At 44.2% G+C, this 13,312-nt stretch overlaps 1 protein-coding gene across 1 annotated transcript in view; it reads left to right on the top strand.

The window, feature by feature from the left end:
* Positions 1 to 9,911, top strand: part of LOC147673012 (cold-inducible RNA-binding protein-like) — a 60,420-nt gene extending 50,509 nt beyond the window's left edge. Inside the window, exon 7 of the transcript XR_015302590.1 lies at positions 9,688 to 9,911. The gene's annotated coding sequence lies outside the window, so the exon portion shown is untranslated. The remainder of the gene's footprint in view (positions 1 to 9,687) is intronic.
* The last annotated feature ends 3,401 nt before the right edge of the window (positions 9,912 to 13,312 follow it).

The following is a 13,312-nucleotide window of genomic DNA, read 5'->3' as shown; positions in this document are numbered from 1 at the left end:
GCTCCAAATCGTATCAGAGGCAGATGACTCCATACCATCGGGTCAGCGCGTGAGTACTACTGCCCCAGCCCCATACCCACCACCCAAATCGAAGGCAAAGGTGAACACCGGGGCCCAGTCGAGACCGAAAACACACTTCGAAAGTCCGCCATTGAGTCCGCCTCCAAAGAAAATACTCAAGCCTTCCGGTAGCTCCTTACCGAGCAAGCCACACGTGCCGATCCCACCAGCTCCCTCGGCACCGAAACCGAAAGAAGTCTCGGCTCCTAAACCGTCAACTTCTAAAGACAAAACTATGAAGCCAGTGTCTGACGCCTCGAAGCCGACGAGACCAGCTTCTACTCTGAAGCCAATATCATTGGTACCGAAACATACAAGGCCTGATTCCGATGCGCTCAAGCCCTCGAAACAGCCTTAGACTCAGAAAACAACACCTTTGGTGCCGAAATCTATGCCAAAGGACACAGTTACAACTCCTAAGGCTAAAGACAAGCAGCAACCACACCCGGAACCGAAAAAATCGGCACCGGCAAAGGTTCCGCAAGGAGAAGAACTTTTCCAGCCTGATCCTCTACAAAAGAAGATCTACATTGACCCAAACACAGGTCATGTATCCACTACACCACACAAGAAGAGGAAATCAGACACAGCACCTACACCTGCAGTGCCTGTCAAGAAGGACTCTGCCACATCTCCTATGCACCCTTCTTCTCCTATACTTCCTTCTCCTTCATCTCCTGTTCCTCCTAACAATCCATCTCAGAATTCTCCTCCTCATTCTTCACCACATACACCTCAAAATGATGATGAGTATAGTATAGGGGGAGGGGTAGACCCAGATGAGACATTTCTCTACCCTGTTGATGATCCAGATTGGGAGTACCCTGAAGTACTGGGTTTTTAAGAACCCAGCGGTGCCAGGGAACACACCCGAAGACTTCGAGTCCTTCCTGTTTCAGACTACAGAAACACAGAGTCTTCTTGGTGAAGTCAAAGATCGTATTTATTGGCTGCAGCCAGTAACAGGTATCCTAGAAGTACAACACGGTGTATGTTCTCAGGAGACTGCTCAAACTTACAAAGCCAGCCTTCTCTTTTTATACAAAATATTATGCTTTAGGCAAACATTCCTTATTTTACAGTTGACCATTCACATATTTCCACTACAAAGAAAAAGCAGAGTCATGATGACAAGCCCACATTTCAGTTTGTCCAGCCCTCAATCAATTACCCGGCAAGGCTATGTATTTTCATCAGATATCGACGGACCCCCAATAAAAACGGGAACCTCCTCCTCGTAAAACAAGTCATAAAGAAAGAAACAGGGACAGTTGTGTGTAAGATAAGGCATGGTTTGTGTACGATGAAAGGTTTATGATGTGTTGTGCTTTGATACTAATCTTTTTCGGCCACTGGGAAAGGAACTGGCCGAACAGGTTTGGCTTCAGGCAGTGGAGTCAGCTTGCCCAGGTCACAGAGAATGATATAGAAAAACAATGGTCCTAAACCTATTAATTATACTGATGGACTAAATCAATTATAATACCCACAGTTTTTGTGTGTAGAGCAACCACAACTAGTCTGCTCTATTGTACTCAAGTTGCTTACTACCACGAGATAAACCTACACCACGGTTAAAGAAAATACTTTTAATTTATTAGCTTGTTTTTCATTTTTTAGTGGTTCATTTTTATACACAATATATCATTTCAAAATAGATAAAAACAAAGTGGTTGCCCAGAATAAGAACGTGCAAAGAAAAAGCGTGATCAGGAGTGTAAAACAAGTGAAAAGAAAGGAAAATTCACGATAGTGGACAGAAATTATTCACATTATTTGACAAACAATATCGGACATATGATTTGCCGTATTGAGAACCTGGCCAAACCTTTTTGAACTTTTTGCAATCAGAACATTTATTCCATACAGACATACATGTCTTAAGGTTTTTGCACTATATAAAAGGTTTTAATAGTTGGTCCAAGGTTATATAAAGTTAGCGTCGACGTTTCGACTCGTCTTATGCCCAAACAGTGATTTGAACCTGGGGATTGCGAGTCTTCATCAGGACTGGAAAAACAGACGGGGGCAACCAAGGGATAATAATAACCCTATGGAAAATAGAGTTGAAGATTACTAACCGTGGTGGATAAAATTAATTGAAAAACCATAACCCATAAATGGGTAGGGACTTATTTCTTACCCTTCAAAAATGAGAGAACAATAGGAGGTGGTCCATAGTTACAACTTCCCATCAAGTCTCCTGTAAAACAAATGATACCTAGAATTTGTCTAGGTCTGATAAGTGGCGAATCTCTAACCATTACCAGTATTAAAGGAAAAATATTTACCTTAGCATCAGATTAACTCCTCACTCATGTTGGGAGGGCACAATACTTCATATATGCATCGTGGCGAATTAATACCTATAAATGATTTATGATAGTATCAGTGTACAATTCACCTTAGATGAGGCATAAGGTAAGGGCTAAATTCCCAAAGGTTTTACCTTAGTGTAATTGTCTTTAAATCAAATTCTTGTTTGAGGGGCTCCTCTAGATAATATCAGGTAGCTGTATGAGGAGACACAATGAGGTCTCACTTAGATTATAAATTCAAAACTTATACTTCAGCAAAAAAAATCCTTGAAAAATTCGCGTTTAAAAGTAGTTTGTGTACACAATTACCTTCATGAGGTGATTCCGATGCATATAGAAAAACAGGCCTTCATTTAATTTGGGCTCCTACTCTTAAGATCTGGTAGCTGTTTAAAGGGAGACACAAAATTATGAGGTCTCACTTAATTTCAATGGAGGCGTGTAGCTCGATAAACAAGCGAAAAACTTGTTAGAGCTTGTATGTGAAAATTAAACACACACAATAGTTACGGGGCTTACCTTATTGCCGATTTTGACAGCCCATATGCAGCCAAGCCTCGGTGTGTGCAAGGACGCCGCCGTTAATGTTACCGCATTTCCGCGTTCAATTGTACCCAGCCTACCTCTTCTGATTAGACATAGAGAGAGGACTGGTTCTTAGGTTACGGGAATCGCATAACGTTACAGAAAAATATAAACAAAACGGGCCAATTTTCCTTATGTAACTCGTGTGGATAGTAGTCTCCTATTCATAGATGTATTTGAAGAAATTATTATCGCGATGCAAAGTATTTAACTATTTTAAAAAAAATGTAAAATTGGGTTAAATTAAATCCCGGGGTTAATTCATTTAGCACTCAATGTTTTATCTACCATAGCAAGGCCGATATCTTAACCAAGGGTTCGATATTCCACAAAGGGCACAGTTATACATGTACAGTCGGTGAGGGAATAGTTCTCAACAATATTCCATATATTTAGTACAATGTTTTTCACAGAACATTAGAGCAATCTCGTATAATTATCTGGATCAATTAGGTATAAGTGCATTAGGTTGGTCATACAACGTAAAGCAAGTCATAAAGAAAGAAACAGGGACAGGTGTGTGTAAGATAAGGCATGGTTTGTGTACGATGAAAGGTTTATGATGTGTTGTGCTTTGATACTAATCTCTTTCGGCCACTGGGAAAGGATCTGGCCGAACAGGTTTGGCTTCAGGCAGTGGAGTCAGCTTGCCCAGGTCACAGAGAAATCAGCAAAGGTGTACGTGTCCTTTAGACTCGTTTTCGTCCTTAGTCATTTGGCCTATGTGAGGGCAATCACAAAATGGCTGCCGTTCACAAAATGGAACCCGAGGGTTCAGGACGGAAACTCTGATTTCAGGGTGATTTCGTCACCCGAATATGACGGAAATGCTTGTGCATGGTATCCTAATCATTCTCGGTCTTATGATACCAAAATCGTCATGATACGACGATGTTTATGACACGGGTCGAAAATTGCAAGTACCACAGACCCTCCTTTTGCCCTTACATAGGCAATAACCTATACTCACACTAATCTGAGTACAGGTCTATATTCACGAAGTCATTGAGATGTTGCTGTAGCATCATCCTATTACTTAGCTCCTTTCTTGATACAGGTTTCCTTACACACGATGTAGCACAGAGGCCACATATTGCAGGAGCACACTGTATACACAGGCAGAACAGGAAAAGAATGGCTAAGATCAACCCAATGACTATCAGAATCTTCCATCCCCAGACGGATATTAGTTCCCAGAACCACCCCATCAATGACCAATCTCCTTTATCCACGTGAATAGATTCAGAGATTTTATGCAGTTTGGAAATGGCCTGGTAGACTGTCGGAGCGTTATTGGGGATGAAAACACAACAACTTGATTGGATCACTTTACATACCCCACCTCGGTCTGCAAGTATGACGTCTAATGTGACCCTGTTCTGAAGGGTCATAAGGCGATCCGACTGGAGCTCAGCCGTCAAATTACTAAGGCACCGGCGGTTTCAACTACGGTGGATTCAACCACCCTTGTCAATTGCCTTATGTTCCTGCTGTTCACCATAGGCCCCCAAAAAGGCAGAAAACCCTTTACAAAATCTCCAAATTCTTGTCCTGCAGTGTCTTCTTTACTAATGACACCTCTTACTACCATTGTCTTGTGGTAATCTGCCGTGGCCGTGTAGGTGGGAGGCAACAGGAACGAAACAAAACATGTGCCCGAGAAGTCAGGGGGCAACCATGTATAGGCTCTATCATGGCAGATGAAATAGGTACCCTTAGCTGCTAGAAACGATGGGGAAGTCCGAGATGCAAAAACATACGTTTCAGTGCAGACACTTTTCCCTAACTGAGCTCTGGGATTTTTGCCATTACCTTTCAGACATAGGTGACCCTGATGGGGTACAATCCAAATCGGGGAGGATCTCTTTGCTCGCTGGTTCTCACTCAGAGTAATTCCATATCCTGTTATATTCCATCTATCGTAAGCTTGTAACTCATCTCTGGGAATCGTTCTATACGAGTCAATGTTTCTGCTCATCTTAGTTATTCCCACTACCAATGCCTTGTTGCTCGAGTTACTTCTCGTGGAACGTGGGGGATATGGTTCGATGGCATATATGAACATCGTCTGAAAAGCCCACAAAGAACCATTGTAACTAAATGGTAAGGGAACCTCTTCTCAGTATTGGTTGTTTAACAAGGGAACCTCTTCTCAGTATTGGTTGTTTAACCCTACTTCCCTTGAATTTATTTAAGGGGTACCTCTCACTTTGTTTCAACTAAATGGTAAGACCAAGTATGGGATACCCTTATCTGTTGTATGTGGCATAAGACCACACACCCAACAATTAGTTGTGTTCACTACCAATTGGTGTTGGTGTAAAAGCTGGATGAAGGAGTTATTGATAAACTCTAATCTTCTAGTAGACTCTTGCTCAGGCAGAGGGTGAAAAGAATGTGAGGAAACAGTAGAAGAAGGTATGGGCTGTGTAGTGGTAGGTGCAAAGGTCACTTGAAAAGAGAATAAAACATATCCTATTAAAAAAGTCATTACACTAAGCAACATGAAAATACATAATATCAAAAATCGTTTCTTTGTCATCAATTTACACATTCTGGCTTTAAAGTTCATCTGTTTGGCAGGTCTCTCCATCTCGAAAAACTCCATCCTCTCTAATTGCTGCCCGCGGCGGTAGGGTGTTCTATGCTAAGGAATGCTTCTGTCAGTCCAGGGCAACTCCCTTAGACCGACCAGAACTGTCGACCTAACGTCTTCAGCTGCACTCCAAAGACTTGGGCAACCGCGACCCTAGCAGCTGAACCCGGATGGCGGTTCGAAAAACAAAAATAAGAAAGTTTCTCAGATGAGAGAGCTGCACTTTCAAAAATAGAAGAAAAAGAATTTTTATTTGTCCATAGTTCTCGGCCTCAAATTATAACAGCTTTTTCCAGGTACTGTCTGGTTCTGAAACAAGAGTTCAGGCTCTGTAGTGTTCAATCGAATTGACGGTGGCACAGCTTCTTGCAAAATATTGTCACTTTCTCGTTCAGAAATTGGTCCTTTTACACGTGCATCGCTAAAAGGCAGAAAACGAGGCACAGTCTCAGTCTCAGAGTCGGCAATCCCCTCCTGGACCCAGCGGTCGTACGGGAGAGGCAAAGGGATCCTCCTGCAGTGTACGCCGTGGATCCAGTTCTTTTTCCCTTCTACTCGAACAGCTGATCTTGTTGAGAGAAGGACGAGGTGGGGACCGGTCCAACGGGGCTGGTCATTCTTTGTCCGCTGGAAGTTCTTGACCAGCACCCAAGATCCAGGATCGATAGGATGTCCTGGAGCTTCAGAGACCTGAGGCAGAGTATCGTGAACCTGTTGACGTAAAACACGCAATTTAGTCGTCAGTTCACGCAAGTAGTCAAGCAGCACAGGATGTGCGAGGTCACTAAACTTTGTTGGTCTTGGTACGCCCCAAATATTCGCCGGGCAACCAAACACAACCTCATACGGACTCAAACCCATTCGCGAATGCACAGTCATTCTCGTAGACAAGAGCGCTAAAGGCAAAGCATCTGGCCACTGTAGACCAGTGCTCGCTTGAATCTTGGCCAATTTCAATTTTAGAGTGCCGTTATAGCACTCAACTAAATCAGCTGATTGGGGGCGATTTGCAGCGTGGAATTTCTGCCGGATTCCTAGTCCCTCACACACTCTCTTCGTAACTTGACCCACAAATTCACTCCCATTGTCACTCCAGATAATTCTCGGCATTCCAAACCTCGGAAAAAATTCTTTTATCAAAACTTTCACTGTGGACAAGGCAGTATTGTCCTTAGGGGATAAGCTTCTACCCATCTAGAAAAGGAGCAAACAACCACTAGGACATATTTCAAGTTGTTGCATCTTTCCATGTGGATAAAATCTAGCTGGAAAGCCTCGAACGGATACGTAGGAGGAGCAAAATGACCAGTTGGTGTTGGAGTTCCTCTACCAGGATTGTACATCAAACACTAGCATATATTGATCTCTCATTCGTTATGAGACTCTCTATGTAAGACTCATCATGAATGTTTAAATATGGTCTACTTATTTGCTCCTATGGTATCTGTCATTATCATATTATATGCACCTTACTTGTACCGTAGTCTCATTCTTGAGACTTCCTGATCGCCAAGAACAATCATGAATATTTGGAATTAGGGTATTTAAATAGGATTTTTCGGTTTACATTGACAAGATCGTCAGCCTTTATTGATTTTTTATCTGTAGCTATTAGTTTTTTGACAAGAGTATGCAATTACTACCTCTGAAATGTATACTTTCAGGTCTCCTTTAACTAGATTTTGATTATTTAAGCACTCATGTCCACCTATTTAAAGTGCCTCTTCTTATACGCTAATTGGGCGGCATCTCTATTCAAAACCTTTTTCAATATTAGGTTTGCCATTTCCAAAAATTTGTTCGTTCCGACATGTCGGACAATACCCGTTCCTTAAAGATAAGTGGAAATATTTTTCCCCCTATTGGAGAATAGGCATGCCTCTAACATGCCTCTAACATTCACATATAATCGACTAGGCGACCCCTGTCAGTTATCGGGCCCGCGAGTTCTCTAGTTCTACACTCACGCGCCACTTACTGGGCGTCCCTGCCTGTGACGCGTCTCGCGGTTTTTAAGTTGAAAGGATTCCCCTTTAATAGGTGGAACCGAATTACCGGCGCGTCACACGAGGTAACTATGTTACCCATACATAAGGAGGGGCCTACCGGCACGTCGGGTTACATTCCCTTCCCAATGGCTGCGGGACGCCAGCAGACATCTTTAGCGCGGCTCCCGCGGGTTGACGCATACGGACCCGACTTCCTCGTACAGGTAAGATACAAGTCCCTTCCCAATCTCACCTTGGTCTGCCTGTTAGTAGTAAATACTCATAAGCCATTCAGAAATAAGATGATCGTAATTTTAGCATCTTTTCTGCTTTCATCTTTAGAAATCGAGACTCAGCGCGGTGATATATTCCCTTACTGCCTATACATGACGGCAGGCACCACGAGCCGTTTTTACCTAACACACCCCCAAGAAGACGGAAATAGCACGTTATCTGTGCTCTTGGTAAGGCAATGCGATAGCATTTAACATTGTTGCTAACCCCTAGTAGAGTCCAACTATCGCTTTAAGTTATTCATTTTTTGGTTTTAAAACGGCCCAAATTGTATTTTCATTTTCTAGTACCGCCACGAACATTCCTCACTATCCTTTGGAAGTGGATAAATATAAGACTTCAATGCCTTGATGTCCTCCAGTGTGGGTGCTTGAACGCAAAGTATTACTCCCTTAATTGTTTTATCGGTAAGGTCTGTTCGTGTAGGATTAGCTTCCAGACTTTGATATCCAGTCTTTTTGAATAAATAACCCGAATATCGACTCACGATACTATTAAAGATTATTCTCTCGTGCACTGAAAATTATCTAGTTTGTCGGACCGGCAAAAACTTTCTAATAAAAATAATATCACCTAGTAGCTTCCAAGCTAAGGTTTCACTATACTCCTCCACTATACTCCTCCATTTTTCACCATCATAAATTAACCCTGCCTTTAATGGCATTTACGCAGGTTGTTGCGCTAATAAAAAGTTTACACCAAAGAGAGGTTCACCCAGTGCATCCCGGGTTAGAATTTGACTTTATTTTCTCATGTTTTGATTCCCAGCTTTGAGGCATGAAGGCTATTTGTTCAGATAAAAAGAGATAGTTACATTCGTATCCGAAGAGGTCCCTGCAACGTGCATTGTTAGCGAAGATTTACCACGGTAAGCATGAGCTAATATGCAGGCTATACTATACAATTAGCTTATTTCCAATTTTGCAGTCAATTGACTTCCCCATTTATGACTCTTGTGGATGAATGCATGCCCATTTAGTCATCCTCCTTACTAGTACTACCATTTCCACCCCACAGTATTAAATATGGCAAATGTGCCCGACATACAATGAACTACAACCCGATATTTCTCTTTTCCAGAATAGGATATTATTCTTGTAATTATTATTTTTTCAAAAAAGTGCATTGACTATTTTGATAATCCATCACTGACAGCTCTTTCCTTTACCTTGTCCACTGTAACATCTTATTCTAGATTTTAATTTACGGACATTGATACAAAAAGAAGGATAAACATTGTCTGTTTCACTTTCATCATAGACACCCTGGTAAGTGATTTCCAACACTTTGAGCCCAGTTGCTTTTGACCTTATAGCTTTTATAGCTATTGAATCCATCAATAATAATAGTTTACGATCCCTTCCACCCCCCATAAAGACTCTTTCCTCCATTAGTTATAATAGTATTTGCTAATGCTTGATATCATTATCACATGTTCTAAACTAGATGGGTAATTTTAGATAGATGATTTCTTATATATAGATCTATCCTTCTATGTTAATTGGGTGGGCAGCATCAGGTTATTCAAAACCATAGCTCCTAATATTTAGAGCTCATCCACTAGACTGGCCTGTTAAGAACAGATTAGTCCCATGTTTCATTATTGGTTGCTCTTATGGTACTATCTTTACCCACAATTACCACTGCTCAAATATATGAATGCTAGTCTGTATCTTGTGTAGCTATATTTAATCAGCTATTCAAGTAGGGAGTTATTGTCATGTAGGCACCGTAGAGTTTAATTTTTTGTTGTTATTTTCAGTTGGTATATTGTAATTTCAGAATGTAATTTTTGAATAAATTAAGCATATAGATGTTCTGATTTTATATTAACTATGTTTTTCAGATACTATTGTGGCTCCTGAAGAAGGCGTTTCCAACAACGCCGAAACGCGCGTCGAATAATATTGTTTGCCACCGTTATATGATTTTTTTATATGTATTTGTGATATAATTACATGATTTCTGTTTATTTGTGTTGTCTGTATAACTGTTTTTTATTATGCCTTTTTATCAAGTGTTTTTAATGTGAACATTTACATACGTATTAAATGAAATATAGTTTTTTAATTACTTGGTTGTGTGTCCTTTATGCAATTTCTCCCTCTCTTTGTGTTGATATTATGCCATTTTGTTCACACTGATTGTACATCAAACACACCATACAGTTCTTCTCCAAGTTCTCTGCACATTTTGGAATTCCTGCAGTCTGCCAAACCGGAGCCAACAACTTGCAAATCCCTTTCATGCTGGTATGTGCCATTCCATGAGCCATTGTAACAACCGGAAGCACATACGCATTAGGCAACAACCATCTCTGATGCTCTGACAAATCAGTCCAACAACCATTCGAATCCAATCTACCCTTGCTTTCTCTCCATTCATTCAACTCTTTCTCTGTAGCTTCAGCTTGAATGGATTTCACACTCTCAATCGTATCTTCACACATACTCTTCTCTGGAACCCATCTCGATGGACCCGCAACGTACATTCGACTCATCACATTTCTCGCAGTTTCTTTGTCAACTTCATCCGCAAACGCATTACCACGGCCAACATCGTCCGTAACTTTCTTATGGGCACTGCATTTCACGATCGCTACTTGTAATGGCAAAGTAAGAGATTACCGAAGTGCATTCACCAACTGTCCATGCTGGATCTTCGTCCCATGCGAGGTTAAAAATCCACCACAAACGTCCAAAGCTATGAGCCACGCCAAAGGCATATTGGCTGTCAGTATACACATTCACTCGTTTTCCTTTCGCTAACACACATGCTCTCATTAATGCAATCAATTCCGCTGCTTGTGCTGAATTATGTGGGATACGCGCAGCTTCAACAATCGTATGCAAAGTCGTGACAGCATATGCTGCAGTCGTATCACCATTCGGCAACTTAAAACACGAACTATCAACCCTCAAAGTACCATCACACTCAGGAAGAGGAGTGTCCCTAAGGTCTACTCTCCCTTTCGTTTCTTCTTCAGTTTGCAGAAAACAGTCATGCTGTTCTTCACTATCATCATCTGTGTCAACTGAAACCGGCAACAACGTGGCTAGATTCAACGTGTTGCATCGTTTAATGTGCACATGACTCGCTAACAACGTCAATTCGTAACCCGACAACCGAGCACTAGTTAAATGCTGTGTCTTCGTACGGTTCAATAAGGTATCCACTGCATGTGGAACCATAACCACTAGCGTGTTGTCCATAACCAAACCAGCAGACTGTCGAATTGAAACAGCCGCTGCCGCCGTAGCTCTCAAGCAACTCGGCAACGCTCTAGCTACCGGATCTAAAGTCGACGAAAAGTAAGCACATGGGCGTTGCTTATCGCCAAACTGCTGAGTCAAGACTGACAATGCACATCCCTCGCTCTCGTGAACATACAATGTGAAGGGCTTACTGTAGTCGGGAGTACCCAACACAGGAGCCGAACACAACGCATTGCGTGATTCAGAAAAGCTTGTTTGACATTCGTCAGTCCAAGGAATAGGATTTGGAGTATCCTTAACAGTAAGAGCTATCAAAGGCTTCGCTAACAAAGAAAAATTAGGAATCCACTGTCTACAGTACGACGTAATACCCAAAAACGCACGTACTTCTCTCTGTGTCGTAGGCACACTCATTTTCGCAATAGCTTGAATTCTTTCTGGGGTCAATTTCCTTCCCTCCTTCGATAAGAGGTGACCTAGGTAGGTAACTTCTTGTCGACAATATTGTAACTTGGAGAGAGAAACTTTGTGATGACAATCAGACAAGTGGCGTAGTAGCGACAAAGTGGCTTCCCTGCAAATCTCTTCAGTATCAGCGGCAACTAGCAAATCATCAACGTATTGAATAGGAGCTGCACCATCAGGTAGAATCAACAAATCAAGTTGTGTCTTTAAAGCTTGCCTATAGATCGATGGACTCTCGCAATAGCCTTGAGGAGCGCGTTTAAAGCGGAAACTGAGACCTCCTAAAGAGAATCCAAAGATGTCCCTACTCTCCATGGCAATCGGGATGCTGAAGAAAGCATTCTTCAAGTCAATCACCGAAAACCAGGTGGCAGTAGTGGAATCAGAGTGAACAAGGCTGTAATATCAGGCACAACAGGAAATTGTGGAACAACAATCTTGTTCACTTCGCGAAGATCGATGACAAACCTATATACAGGAGGCTGTAAAGGATCAGTTCTCTTCAGAACAGGCAAATCTGAAAGAAACACGTTAGTGTTAGATTCCTTACCTTAGAATATCCCCAGGCGTCAGTCTGGATCCGGAAACTTTTGCGTAGCAGTACCCCCGCGCGTCGGTAGGCGTCGTCTGCAGGCGTCCCCTGCGGCTCCGCGTCCGTCGTCGGCGTCGTGCGCCGTGATGACGTCGCTGGAGTATATAGACGCCGCCTCCGCGCGCTGACGTCAGTTCTTCTTTTTTCCGCGCCAGTGGACGCAGATCTGAAGAGCAGTACTCCGGTCTTTGACCAAGTTTTTCGAATTGTTATTATCACTTTGTGCCTGTTAGGATGCCTGGGTTCAAGCACTGTGATGACTGTGAGCGCACGATGTCGGTCACAGACCATCACCGCCTCTGTCTCCGGTGCCTGGGCCCCGACCACGACGTGGACTCCTGCGTCGACTGCCGGGCTCTCACCAATAAGGCTAGACGGGAGCGGTCCCGCAAGCTACTGGAGCTCCGGGTGTCGGCCCCACGTCGGGACCGGGAGCGGTCCCGGTCCGGCCGGAGGTCGAGAGAGCGTTCGAGGGAGCGGTCGCGGAGCCGCGCCGAGCGTTCCGGAAGTCGACACCACTCGTCAGGCTCATCAGGTAAGAAGCACAAGAAGTCGGGGCGTCGTCATCGTACCCCCGACTCCCCCCGACGCTCGCGCGATGCGGCCGGGGGTTCGGGTGACCCCAACCCCGCGGCTCCGCGAGAGTCGCCGGCGCGGCCTGCCCCATACCCTCAGGTCCCTGGGCACGGTGCGACGCCTGAGGAGATAGAGGCGTTCCTCATGGCCATGAGGGCCCTATCTTCTCCGGCGGGTTCCACGGCGCCTGCGGGCCCAGTGAACCCGTCCGGGGGCCCTAGCGGTTCAGCTGACCCTACCTCGACGCCGTCGGATGCTCCGACTCCGGCGCCGCCGGCGGCGCCGATCCCGGCGCCGCTAGGGCCTTCGGGGTCGACGCCGGATGGACGTCCATCCAATCCGGCGCCGATTCCATCGGGGTTGCCCCCGGCGCCGCCTCCGCGCGACGCCGGTTCCTCGGTGCCGGCTTCGGGCGGCACTGGGGCTCCGGCGCCGGCTCCGGGCGGCGCCGTCCCCTTACCTTCACCGACGCCGGACGCGGAGTCGGACCGGCGTCGCTCGACGCCGGGCTCGGCGCCGGTGGGGCCCATAATCCCCGAGGAGCCGGTCTACATCGTTGACTCCGAATACGGAGAAGATGAAGAGTTCGGTGAAGGTTGGGAGGGGTCCGAGGACCCTCTGTC

This window comes from Lissotriton vulgaris, chromosome 12 (assembly GCF_964263255.1).
Source record: "Lissotriton vulgaris chromosome 12, aLisVul1.2, whole genome shotgun sequence".
In the NCBI taxonomy this organism is placed as follows: domain Eukaryota; kingdom Metazoa; phylum Chordata; class Amphibia; order Caudata; family Salamandridae; genus Lissotriton; species Lissotriton vulgaris.
Note: the sequence above shows the minus strand (reverse complement) of the source record. Positions and strands in the feature narration are given on the sequence as shown.